Raw genomic sequence first — 13,425 nt, 5'->3', positions numbered from 1 at the left:
GTCGCACCGGCAGTAGGTAAAGTCAAAACAAACAGTTTTGAGAAATATGTACAGACACTTTCAAATTAGAATTATTTTCAAAATTTTGTTTTATTACATATGCCATTTTTCGTTCAATAAAATGCGATGCTATGCTTGATATTATTGTTGCTAGAATGTTGCATGATTAGATAAAAACAAGAAAAAACGTAAACATTGGTTGCACAGTAGCTATAATACCCTCCACAAATACAAAAGATTCCTTACAACAACTTGATTTTAATCGGCTAGTTTGTATGGCAGGTATATGCTTAGTGACTCGATCTGAAGAATATCTTCGGAAATTGCGTCATTGCCTGAGGCAATAATCAATGCCAAATTTGATGAAGATAACTCGTCAAATGAAAAACACATTTCGACAAATGAGCAGCTCCTTGGTTAGAAACGGACGTGTGGTAAATTTCAGAGCGATATCTCAAAAACTGAGGTACTAGTTCGCGTATATATAGACATACGGACAGACATGGCTGAATCGACTTAGCTCGTCAAGCTGCTCATTTATATATATACTTTATAAGGTCTCTGACGTTTCGTTTTGGGTGTTTCAAACATCCTGGCATACTTATTGTATTATAATAAAGTGCATTGCGAAAAGTAATTCATCCTGAACTTAATTCCTCGGTCATTTTTAACTTTTTTATAATTGATATTATTATTCAATAATAATAAGGTATGATGAACACCATATAAGATTTCAAAAATGTTTGACAGATGTAGAAAACATAGTACTCAGGTAAATATCTTCTGGCGCCACAAGTGTTCTTTTAGACGTGCAAAGGTCTATAAGTATGTATCTTGATCTCGAATCTCTAAAATCATATTTATGCGAGGCAACTGGCTGGGCCAAACTATCAAACGTCAAAGACGTCAGATGCCATTGTTTTAATATTAACTTTTTAATTTTTTCTGAAACTATTTAAACCGAAACCAGCTCGGTAAAGATAACAGAAAACAAGTTTGAGTTTATTTTTAATTTTTAAATGTGTATGCTCATTATGGTGGTACTGAAATATTTAAAATAAATTTTTAAATTTTCTAAACCTTAATCCCTATGTGGACATTATTAATTATCACTTATGAGATGTGTTATAAGTTAGTTGCAGTTGAAGCCTGTTGGAAAGTGGTTAGAGTTCAAATTTTATTATATTTTTTTACTATTGTAATATCGAAAATCAACAAAAATTTGTCGAAGACGTAGCATATGACTTTCAATCGGTTAAAAGCGTATCATATGAAGATCGAACATTAGACAAAAAAATGTATACGTAGTTACCGGTAGCAGCAATATTGACTTAGAGTATAAAATGAAAAATAATTTAACTCAGACTTCATAGTAATATATCCGGATATTTGAGCAATGCACTTTAGTAATCCGAAACCAAAATATTAATTATGTGATATCTTTGAACTTCATATTGCCAAGGGAACCACCTTAATGTACATAATTTTTTTCATTATCTAGTGACACTATTAACAGCATCGACAGCAGTATCTAATAGTGATAAGTTTTCTGTGGCCTTGATTATACTTACGTAAAGACAGAATTGCAAACGCAAACACCACGCAATTTCAAACATTTAAGAAAAACAGAAAAATATTATTTTGTTTCGCAAATTATTAAAAAAAAAAAGTTATTTCAATAGTAAAATTGGCACATAACTACCTGATGACTAAGTGTAGCCGTTGTTATTATTCCAAATCATAACATTTAATTTGCCGTAATCGCTTTTGAGGAAGGCAGCGCAGCACACAACTCGCATCACACACGTCGCCACGCCACTTCAATTTTGCGATTAACAATTACACATCACTGAGCGATGGCACTACTGACCCAGTTTCGAGCGTAGAAAGGCGGTCGCCTCGATTTTGTTTACCAAAAGACGCTGTGCAGTAAAGTGGCGCGGCGAGAGCGCTGAGGCTGATGGTCCGATAGCCTGCTGAAGGGGCGCACGAACACAGAGCACTCGGTTCGGATGAATGAATGACAGAGGCAAGATCAGCGGACGCGTTAAGATGGTAGCGCAAACAAATAATCACTTGTCGAAATCACAGCCAACAGCGACAAAGACACATTCGAGAGGCCTCCTTCAAAACCACTGGCAGTATGTGTGTATGTGTTCGTGTGAATATGTAAAGCAATCGTGAATAACTACACGAGTTTTGCTTGTAAATCGACAGTCAAAACAAAATGCTTCACACACAAACACAAACAAAACGACAAGCAGAACTTTCTAAGTGAAAGTCGTTCCAGAAGTGGTTTTGATTAATCAGCCAGACAGGTTAACTGATTTCAGAGTGACCAGCGTTCAGTCAAAAGCAAAGTCAACTGAACAGCCGAATAACAAGTTGTTGTTGTTAACCGGCAAATTTTTTGGTTTCGCAAAGTTTAGAGAATGAGTTCTCGTCGTATTTCTTGACTTCAGTAAGTTTTGCGGCCGCCTCAATATGGTGACGTCGTTTGGTGCGCTTAAGTTCGCACACACTTCCTGCATCAGACAATAATAAAGACAGCATAAAGGCATACTCAAAAATAATACCTGTCTGCATTTATATTACTTAATTCGTGCCTTTAAGGAGAATCCGTGCGAATTTAATGAAAGCTGTTAAAAGCTTTTGCTCATTACTCAGATTTAGTGGGGTAAAAATAGGCATTCTGTACAATATAAATACTTAAAAGGGAGAGGGGAAACTAAATATAGTTCCCTATATGTTTTGTAAGCTTTTGCTAATAATACTTTTGAAATGCGTCACAAATTATATGCAATAAAATGAGTAAAGCTGTATTTTAGAACATATATGTATATAACATATGTATGAATACCGGTAGTAATGGTTGCTACCCAACATTTCTTGTTCTGGAAATTTTTTTTATAGAATAACTGTTATGCCTACAATAAGTCTGATAAGTATTTGTTTAATTAATGTTTCGTAAAGCTTCCAACGCTTACAAGCATACCTACGCTTAATTCAACTTTCCATACACACGATAGAATTTTGAAATTTCCGGTTTCGACTAGTTTTTGAAGCGCCATTCGCTAGATTGTTGAACAGTTTCGACGTCATATTCATAACCCATTTCTCCTCACTAATTATTGTACGTTTGATGAATGTAGAGTCCTCAGCTACGTTGGTTAGCAATTCTTTTGCGACTCAAACTCGACGTCGTTTTTGCAAAAGACTCGGGTATTTAAGTACGAGACTAGCATTGACACGCTTCATACCCAAAACATTAACCAGAATGTATTGAGTCTATTCATAAGGGATGTTCAGTTGCTCTACTATCTATCTGATGTCAACACGACAATTTGCAAGTAATTATGTTCGTGATAAAGTAAACACGCTTAACCCCTTCGCCAACATTTTCAATGTAGCCACATCGGTAATTGGATTAGTAACTAGTACGGGTTAACTTTGTTTAGATGGTACACATAATTCATATTATTATATCATTTTGGGTGAGTGTCCACTTAAAAAAGTATTAGAAATTTTTTGGTTAAAAACGGTTTGCTCTAGAAATAATCTAAAGAAAATTGAAGAACAAACTAAATTATCGAAATATGTTACCCCGATTTGGATCCGCTTATTTTTAACTTGTCAAACTTTGTAATTCTGACTTCTTTGAATGAATGTAGTACTTAAGACAGACTTCAACTTTTATAGTTCTAGTTCTAATTTTTGAAAATACTTTCAAAACTGTGCACTAGCTCGCACTGGGCATTGATTTGGCAGAGCTTTCTTTAAATCATCTTGATTTTTCGAAATATCTCTAAATAAATATTTCTATGGATTTGCGCAGATATTAGGTGAAAGAGGTTGATTTCAATTTCCTTTAAATAAAAAAACCTGTTTAACTACGAAGTTAACGGTTATATAATATTTTGCGATTCTTTTTATTTTTTAGTTGTTTTATTTGTATAAATAAATAAAATAAGAAAATATCTAAGTGAAATTATGTAAATTTTTCCAATTATTTACGGGTTTTTTTTTCGTCTACAGAGATTACTAAATTATCCACGGAAAATATGTGGCAATTATTGAAAATTTGTAATTAGTAAGTTTTGCTTTAATATTTTGTTATATGCATATAATTATTAACAATATTTTAAATAATCTCATTTTAAAATCTCTGAAATCACCCGTTATAATCGAGGTGAAACATAATTTTGACGGCTGAGTTGAGTAAAGAAAATATTTTTAGGGAAATTTTCACCCAGTTGAGCATTCTTTTGTCACTCGCTTACATACAAGACATGCTTTAATTAAGGGGTTATATCCACTAGCAAGTTAGAAAAAATGCGTTTGTTCGTGATTTTTTTTTTATGTTTTTAAACATTTTATAGAAAATAATTTTAAAAAATGCAGATATAAAATTGTATTGTAAATTCTTAAATAATCAGTTTTAAGTTTTGAAAAAAAATTGGATTCATTGATCCGAGCTCTTGCAGCCGAACACCTGGAGGACCTCCTAAAACAAGTGTCTGGTGGTGAGGACGATTTTTCAACTTAAAATTATCTGAAAACCAAAAACAGACAAAAATTATTACTACAACAGATCGAATATGATCGAAGAACCAGTCAAAATTTTAATTTTTGACAAAATTACGGCTTCCCAAAAAAAAATTGTTTTTTTGAAAACATTTACACTTCAGTTACCCTCACCAACTATGAAAACAGTATTTCAAAAAAGACGCGTTTAACGTTTCGAGAGCCGTAAGTAAAATCAATTTTACGAATACGCTCATATCTCAACTCTGCATTGCCGGATCAACTCAAATTTTCGGCAAATTATAAACAAAAAAACTCCATAATATCAAGTTTTGAAAGCAATATTTAATTATACTATTTGACTCCAATACGTTGAATTCGTTAAAATCAAAAAAAAGAAAATCAAAAAAGTTTAAGTTTCTTAAGCTAATATTAATGCTAATCGCCGAAAGTGTGTTTGAGATCACTCTAATTCAGTTTTGACTTCAAAGAATACATTATCTTGACAACTACCGTTACTAATATACACACACACATATAAATGCTTGTATGTGTGCATTGTAAAGCAAATACTTCTACTTTCTTCAGCTCAGAGCAGTCAACAAGCTTCTTGATGTCTGCACTAGTGACGATAAAGCCAGCTTTAAGCCGACAGTGAGAGCGACAAACTGAATATACACATACATAATACGCATATATATATGTGTGTATTTATAACCCGCATTAACATAATTTTGGCCGCGCTCATTATAACTTGACCCACATTTTAACCAACCATCAAAGCAGCAAACCAATCGACCAACTATTCAAGCCACAGCGCCGCGCCGTTCCGCGCCGCGCAACAAAAAGTCAAGTATGGTAGACAAGTGGTGAGACAGCAACGACAGACAGCACATTAAAGAGAAGGAGAAAGAAATTTCCAACGGTACATTTACCAGCTGATTTGCTTTTTTCTGATCCCTCTTTCAACGGCTTTCCGCGGCGGCAACACACATTCACCTTCGCATACATCGAGTATGTATGTAAGTACGTGTGTGTATATGTCCATTGTTGGAACCACCGGCAGTCTTACTCTTACTCTACTCGCTTTTATTGTTGTAGTGATCGCGCTACTACGACTACCGTTATTGCTGTTGCTGCTACGCTGCTTGCGTTGACGTTGTGCTAAGCATTATTATTGCTGACTTTTTTGTTGGCGTTGGTTTTTATTACGTTTATGTTCGTATGTTTGTTTGTATGTATATATATATGAATGGAATGAGCATAAGCGATTTCCGCAGCTATTTGTGTTGCTGTTGTATTTTTTGCCGAAATCTTGCTGGCGAACGCAATTTAACCAGTCGTCAGGCGAGGTTATTGACTTTTGGTCGCTCGCATTGCGCGTAGAAATCGAATTTGGTGCGTAAACGCTTTTTCAACTTTAGATTGTTTTTTGTAAAATTCCATTGCATACATATGTACACACAAACATACATACGCATAAAGGTTTTTTCTCAGCGGTTTTATGCGTTATGCCAAACTTGCTCCGAAAGTTCCACATGCTCACGCGTGAACGCTTAAAATCTCGTCGCTAGTTTACCATAAGTTCATACATACTTGTACATGCCTGCAATACCGTTATGTGGTGCATTGGCAGCGGACGGGTAGCGGGAGTTGTATTGGGTGAAACTTTTTCGGTACATTGGAGCGACATTTTCAGCTATACAAATAAGTAGTATGAGCAGCAAACAGTTTGTATGCGAACATACACAGTAGGAAAAAGCTTGCTTTAGTAAAATCTCAATAAAGTGGGAATGAGAATGATTTTAGTATAACATCTTTAGTCTAGTTTTTAGTTAAAGTACGATTGGTCTTTAGAATATCGAAATAAATATAAGCCTCGTCGATTAACTCTTCATTGTTGCTGAGTGATTTCCAGCGAGTATCCGGCTAACGTCTGGCGATAGAAACAAGTCGCTGCTAGTCAGATCAGGAGAATCTAGTGGATGAAAAGTAATTCGAAGTCCATTTCATGCAATTTTTTAAACGTTTTCGATGATTTGCGCAGCATTTTCGGTCGATTATAAGCCAAGTTTCCTACAGAGTTTTCTCATACCCAAATATTTTTGAAGAATCTCTCCGACATATAGCTTTGATATCTTTCAGCAATCTCGATCAATTTAAGCCAAAATAATTTAGTAGAAATTTGAATTTTCCATTCCATGGTAGAGTTTAAAAAAACATTATTAAACAAATAAAATGAGAGAAATTGTTAAAGCTTTCATACAAAATTTGAAGAATATATTGTCACCAAAAATCTGTAAAATTTAGTTCTCTGCCATGAAGCATAAGGGAGTAGTGAAATCCAGTCATATACAAAAACCAGGCAACACTTAAGAAACTTTCAAAACGGTAAATATATTTAATAAACAAAAAAACAGAGAAAGCTTCGAGTTCGATGGACCTCTAACTACTTTGAAAAAGAAAAAATGTTTCTATCGAAAATGCGCAGCTGTCAAAAATGTACAGAAAATAGTGTCAGCTGATTGATTTTATCTTCGGTAGCTCTCTCGTGTAATTTGCTCTTGCTCGCAATTTTACTCTACATACATATTTATTCTATCGTTTCTCCGTGTCCTATAACTGTAAAAATCATTAAGAGTACTTCTGCTCATTTGACTTAATTGAATATAAATACAATTTATTTGAAACGTAATCTTAAAATTTGAGGTTGAGATATTGGGTTGGTTCTTTCACCAGGCAATTACTCTAGCCATAGCTTGATTGTAGTTTCCAACAAATGTTATTTCCTACAGAGTATTTTAAAGTAGTAAACTCAAACAACTTTTAGCGATTGAAATGTAAACAAGCTAGAGCGCAGATTGGTCCACACAAAGAGGAAGAAGGCAATTTATTACATTCCTAATATCCATTCATTTTAATAATATCTTTTTAATCCATTTCATTATCATACATACATACATACATAAATACATATGTAGATGCTTAAGTAAACAAAAAGCGACTCGACTTCCACTTCTAGAAAGCGTCTGTGAAAGAAGTTCAAAGAACTGCATTGTCTTCGGGCGCGGACACGTTTGGCCAGAAGTAAACAATCGAAAGTGGGTTACAATTAAAGTAAAGTTTTCACTTTCTCGTCGCAAGAAAAATCTGAAATCGTCAATTAAAGCTGCTAGCGCTTCGCGGCAGATTGTAGCAATGCTTGCAACAACAACTACACTTATTGTCGGCTGAGAACAGTTAAGCTGATGCAACACCCAGCGGCCGGTGAATGACTTTGGAACTTTCCAGCGTCAATAAAAGTGGGTTAAAATATTTTCGAGGCAATTTACATGACTGCTAGCCACTTTTTTGTATAAACAAATTTGATTTTCAAGAAATACATACAACAGTATTATATATGTGCATATGCAGGCCTTGCGCTTACTGCGCTTTTGGTGAAAGTTTTAATTTCCATTTTTGTCTATTTTCGACACAGAAGTGTACAGAATATCTATATATCGAAAATATTGAAATTTTTTGAATGTTTATAGTCTTGTTTATTCATTCATGAACAATATTTTTTATTGTGTATATACGGATATACAGCTGCGGTCACCTAATTAGCAACGCTGCTGTTTGAATCATATTACCATTCAATTTCGAAAAGTTTACCAAAATAATTTAAACTTTTGTAGGATAATTAACCGACATTTCACTGTTTTCTAAAAAATATGTAGTTTGTTAATTTATTTTTATTCTGCATTAGGTTTTTCACTATTTGGAAAATAATCTACCAAAACCTCTCGGTCGCATAATTAACAACGTTTGATATTTTGTTAAACATTATATTGGAAAGCTAATATTTGGGAAAAAAACATTATTTTGAATAACTGCTACACAACTGCGATTAATTTTTTAAGCAACATCTCCATTTCTATTCCATCTTTACCTTTTCGAAAAGTTCGGTGAAATTTCCGACTTTGTGCAATCGAACCTTCGTTTTCAATTGCTCCCACCGATTTTCAATGGGTTTCAGGTCTGGCCTGCTAAAGGCCAGACTAATAAAGAAATCATATTTTCATATAATTATCGTTAAGTTCACCGCGCCATATTTTTGGGGTCGTTATGTTGCTGAAACAGCCAAGTAACAGGCATATTATTCTCGGAATATCGAAGCATTACATATTTTAGTATAGAAATATACTGATGCTGATCCATATAACCTTAAATTTTTGTTATATGAGAGGCTCAACAACTCTCCATGACATAGCACCCCATATTTAGGGTAAAACTCTTTACATCACGGATGCCGAACGTAAGTTTTTCCATCTAGTGATAGTCTATTCATTTTCGCTTAATCCGAAAATAGAACTCTTTTCCACTACTTTGGAGTGCAATGACGATATACATATCTTGGCGAATTCAAGTCGTCTTTCACGATTTCGCTCTGACAACTGTGGCTGCTTCCAAGAAATCCACCCAAAGAGTCTTTTTTCTTACTTTCAGTATCGACCGATACTGCACTATCATTTTCCCCAGAAATATGCAGGCGAATTTCATTTGCTGTTTTTTGAGAGTATTTTTTTTTTGATTCGCTTATGATTCGTTCGTCATATGGAAGAATATCAGCATGTTCTCATGCTATTTGCGGTTCAAACTTAATAATATCCAACTTTAATTTGTCGATCCTTGGAGTTTGTCGAATCGAATAAGCAACTGGCAGAAATACATCGACAAAAAAAAAACATTTCCACGTATTTAATATAAGCACGCCAACGTTTACTACAAATTTCCATACATGTGTTATAATCCTCGGATTGGATAGCTCTCTGTGCCTTCAGCGAATTTTGATTTATTTTGGTTTCGACTAGTTTTTGAAGCGCCATTCGTTAGATTGTTGAACAGTTTCGACGTAATATTCATAAACCCACATCTCGTCGCCAGTAGTGATGCGTTTAATGTATTAAGATTGCTCAGTTACATTGTCAAGCAACTCTTTTGCGACTTCTACTCGGCGTCGTTTTTGCAAAAGATTTCGGTTTTTTGGTACGAGTCTAGCATTGACACGCTTCATACCCAAAACATTAACCAAAAACGGTTGTGTCGATCCGTAAAAGCTGATGAGCTTCTCTGTTATCTTTTTGATGCCAACACAATAATTTTTAAGCACAGTTGTTTACATAACTTTTTCCGACATTACAGTAGTTAACAGGGTTGGATGGACAACTGTGTTCGTGATAAAACAGACTTACCAAAACACTTTTGCTACAATTTTCATGATTCCGCAGCCGTGATTTTTTTGGAAACACATAATGTCAAGCAAACTCATTGCTTAATTTTTTGTTTCATGGTAAAAATGGGCAGCAAGCATTTTGCGTCGTCAATAGAGAGCTGGCAAGCCTACACTAATTGACGTATGAAGATCAAACTTCACGCTTTCATGTTTGCGAAGAAATATTCTACTAATCTAGGAACAATTTTTTTATCTATTCGATTTACACGTGCGGTTTAAATGAACGAGTGCGACATCTATGTATAATAACACTTTTATGAGGTATCCTCGACGAGACTGTGAGACCGTTTGAATTCACTACATAACTTTGTTGTTGCTTTACATGTAGATCGTTTGACTAGAGAACTGAGCTCAAACATAGCGAACAGAGAAATGGTGATACAAAGGAGAAAAATTGCCATAATATCTTAATTTTGTTTTAAAACTTACCCATATAATTCATCAGAGTTTTCAGAATAAAATACTCGTCTACTACATTAATGTTGAAAATATTCATACAACTTTATTTTCTTAATCTTTCTAATTATTTCTGTTTATTTTCGAAAATGAACATACTTTCCTCCGTGTGATGAAAAATTAGACCTTATAAAGTAATTGCAACCTAAAACGGTGAGCAATAATTTATTAACAATATTTCATTATATAATACTTTGGACGGTGTCTCACCAGTAGAATGTTTGTACTGTCGAAACTAATAGTATAATAAGTTTTAAAGTCTGTCGAACCCGTATTTTAAACTATAGAGAGTTATACCTTATAGTTTTGGTATTCCAATAAAAAGCTGTGTTATACTCTATTCCTGTGACAGTAGCATTTACGTAACTGAAAGAAATAAAGTAATTAGCGGAATGTTTTCTGTCTCTAGTGGTAATTGCAGACAGGCAGACAGCATTCAAAAGTATAACTTCTATCATTTCCTTTTTACTCAACCATACCAAAAATACTGGATCAAATATCTTAGCTAACCTCTTTTTCCTTTACTAAATTTTCATACCGTATACATAAACGATATTGAGTCATCGTGTTTTATTATATGATCATCATTTGTTTTGATGCCCAAAAATTAAGCTTCAAATCTTCCTTAGATGTAAATTTTTGGCTTAAGGTAAGACAGTTCAAACCCTCGAGGTATATATATATATTTTGCGACTATACACTGTCGTTTAGACCAAACCACTTGACTACTTACCAATGTTGACATCAACGATTTGTAATATTTCGGCTGAGATTCTCCCATATATGTGCTATTTTTTAGCCGCATGAGAACTTCATTTCTCTGTTATATTCTCAGTCCAAAAAAGCACTACTTATTGGAACTAATTAGCAGATGCTTGTTTTAAAGACTGATGTTAATCATACTTGATGCCTTGTAGAAGATAACAATAGAAGAATATATGACAATCGAACCTGTAAATCGCCAAATTAATGATGATTCCAGAAAAAATTTCTACAATGCCTATTCTATTAGTTTTCTGCCTCTCCAACTAAACAAATCCATTAGCCTCGTAACACGAGTAATCGCTTACATATGAGAAACACTTTCATGACTAACGAGAACATATAAAAAAAGTGCATTTTTTTATTGCACTTATTTAATTAATTGCATTTATGTATAAAAAATTAAACCCATTTATATATACGTACACCCAAACAGATGTGCAAAAATTTCGCTTAGCAACAAGCTGACAAGTAACTGCTGACAGGCGTTCATACTCATAATTTCACAAATTGATATGCAACGCATGTTTTTCGCTTGCGAACAATCAAATGCATTCACTTGCACTTATTATTGCACACATTACAGTACAAGCCGCGCGCGACCGCTTGTCGCCACCCAATGCTTGAGAAATCAGATGAATTTGCAATTCAATTATTGCCTTGCATATTGCACTGCGCGCCTTCGTACAAGCGTTTATTAAACGCGTTTACGCTAGCGGCTAATGTGTGACATTTCACATTAGCGAACGAATTGCGGATTGCCTTGCCTCCCCGACTACAGTTCCGGACTATTACCTTAGCGATTATTCCGCATACGTCAATTAGCGGAACAAGGCGGGCGGTCTCAGCGGCTTGCACTGAGCGCGCTGCTTCCGGCTATTAAACCGACAGAAATGTATTGGCCTGCAATAATAAAATATGCACGGCAAGCAAGCAATAACAAAATTAAAAAGTGCGATAATCTAACGCACTGCATAAAAACACTATCTTCTCTCCATATCGTTTATTTGTTCGGCAGCGTACGCGCCAAACGACAGCCGAATGCAATGATTTATGTGCGAGAACGCTTACAAAGCTTCGGCGCTACAACCTTGATGCGATACAACAACAAACGCACATGAATAACGCAAATAATAATGCAATTGCATTCGAAAGTACGCTTGAGCGGTGCGCGCCTGTAGTGCGTTGTAGCTGATTAGAAGATCGCCCTGAACTTCACACTGTATTAATAAATATGCGCAACGCGCACGAAAACAATAACTACAAGTTGCATATATGTGCGCATGGAAAGAGCACATTTGCCTATGTAAGCGTGCGTGTGAGCGCTACAAACTAATAGCTACGTACGCGCACTTGTCATTCCGCGAGTGTATGTAATACTAATAATTGTGAGCGCGCCGCGCCGCAGCTATTTTTAGAAGTTGTCGCGCAAACTTCCTGCACTGCGCGCAAGCTGATGCTGAGAACACGAGAGTGGAAGCGTGTTTACAGCTGTTCGCCAACTTTAACGACGCACAGTTCTAAGCGGTTAAGAGTTATGCGAAAAGCTTCGATGCTGAAGTAGTGCTGCTCTTTGTAGGAAAAAGCTTACGCCAAGCTGAGATGAGCGCATAAATGCTATAGTGCTAAGAGCGGCAAAAGCGCGTTCTAAACATGCAACTCTGCGACTGCATGTACAGCTGTGAGACCTGATGTGCAGAGCGCCGCAACTGCTGAGTATCTTTAAACATAAATTATTAGCAATTTGCTGCTGTTGTTGTTGCGCGCCACCATGACATTGCACTTGAGGCAAAATTGTGCCGCATTCTCGCACACATTTTGCACCAATCGCCAGTCATATTGGCCATGACTGCTTGCCGCGCGACCCATGCAGCGCTGCCTTGCCACTGACTGACTCTACCCACTTGGCTAGAAGGCTAACTAGCTAGCTAGCTGGTTTGATGCTAGACTGACAGTCAGCCTGTTGGCAAGCAACATGCTGCAACGCGATTGGCGGCCGTTGGCTCTTAGCTGTTGGTTGTTGGTTGTAAGGCATTTTTCTCATTGCGCCGCGCCGCGCTGCGTTTTGGTTGCGAAAATATTTTATTTTATTTCATTTATTTTTTTATTTTTTTTTTCGTTTGTCACTCTGCATGCATTTGATGTTGTTGTTAGTTGAGTTTTTGTTTTGAATTTTGCACACTGTTCTAGCGTTAGGCGCTGGCATTCCGCTGGCATATCGACGCCGCGGCTGGTTGTGTGTTCGATCGGCAGCTCGGTCGCGCGGCCTCTTGGCCTGGCCTGGATGAATTTGGTTTTTGTTGCATTGCATTTTGTTGCTGCGAAATGCTATTTATGCGCATTTATGCTTCGTGTACTTTGGTATATATATACGTAGATGTGTATGGTGTGTGTGGGTAAGTTGATGT

General features: G+C 35.8%; 1 long non-coding RNA gene across 1 annotated transcript; it reads right to left on the bottom strand.

Annotated features, from left to right (window-relative positions):
- Positions 1-10,314: 10,314 nt before the first annotated feature.
- Positions 10,315-11,210, bottom strand: LOC118681938 (uncharacterized). The gene is made up of 3 exons (XR_004977654.2): positions 10,989-11,210; positions 10,466-10,621; positions 10,315-10,400 (listed from the first exon to the last, which is right to left on the bottom strand). It is a non-coding gene; the product is annotated as an uncharacterized lncRNA (long non-coding RNA).
- Between the last annotated feature and the right edge of the window lie 2,215 nt (positions 11,211-13,425).

Source organism: Bactrocera oleae, chromosome 2, assembly GCF_042242935.1.
Source record: "Bactrocera oleae isolate idBacOlea1 chromosome 2, idBacOlea1, whole genome shotgun sequence".
NCBI classification, from domain to species: domain Eukaryota; kingdom Metazoa; phylum Arthropoda; class Insecta; order Diptera; family Tephritidae; genus Bactrocera; species Bactrocera oleae.
The sequence above is the reverse complement of the archived record's forward strand: the minus strand, read 5'-3'. Positions and strand labels throughout refer to the sequence as shown.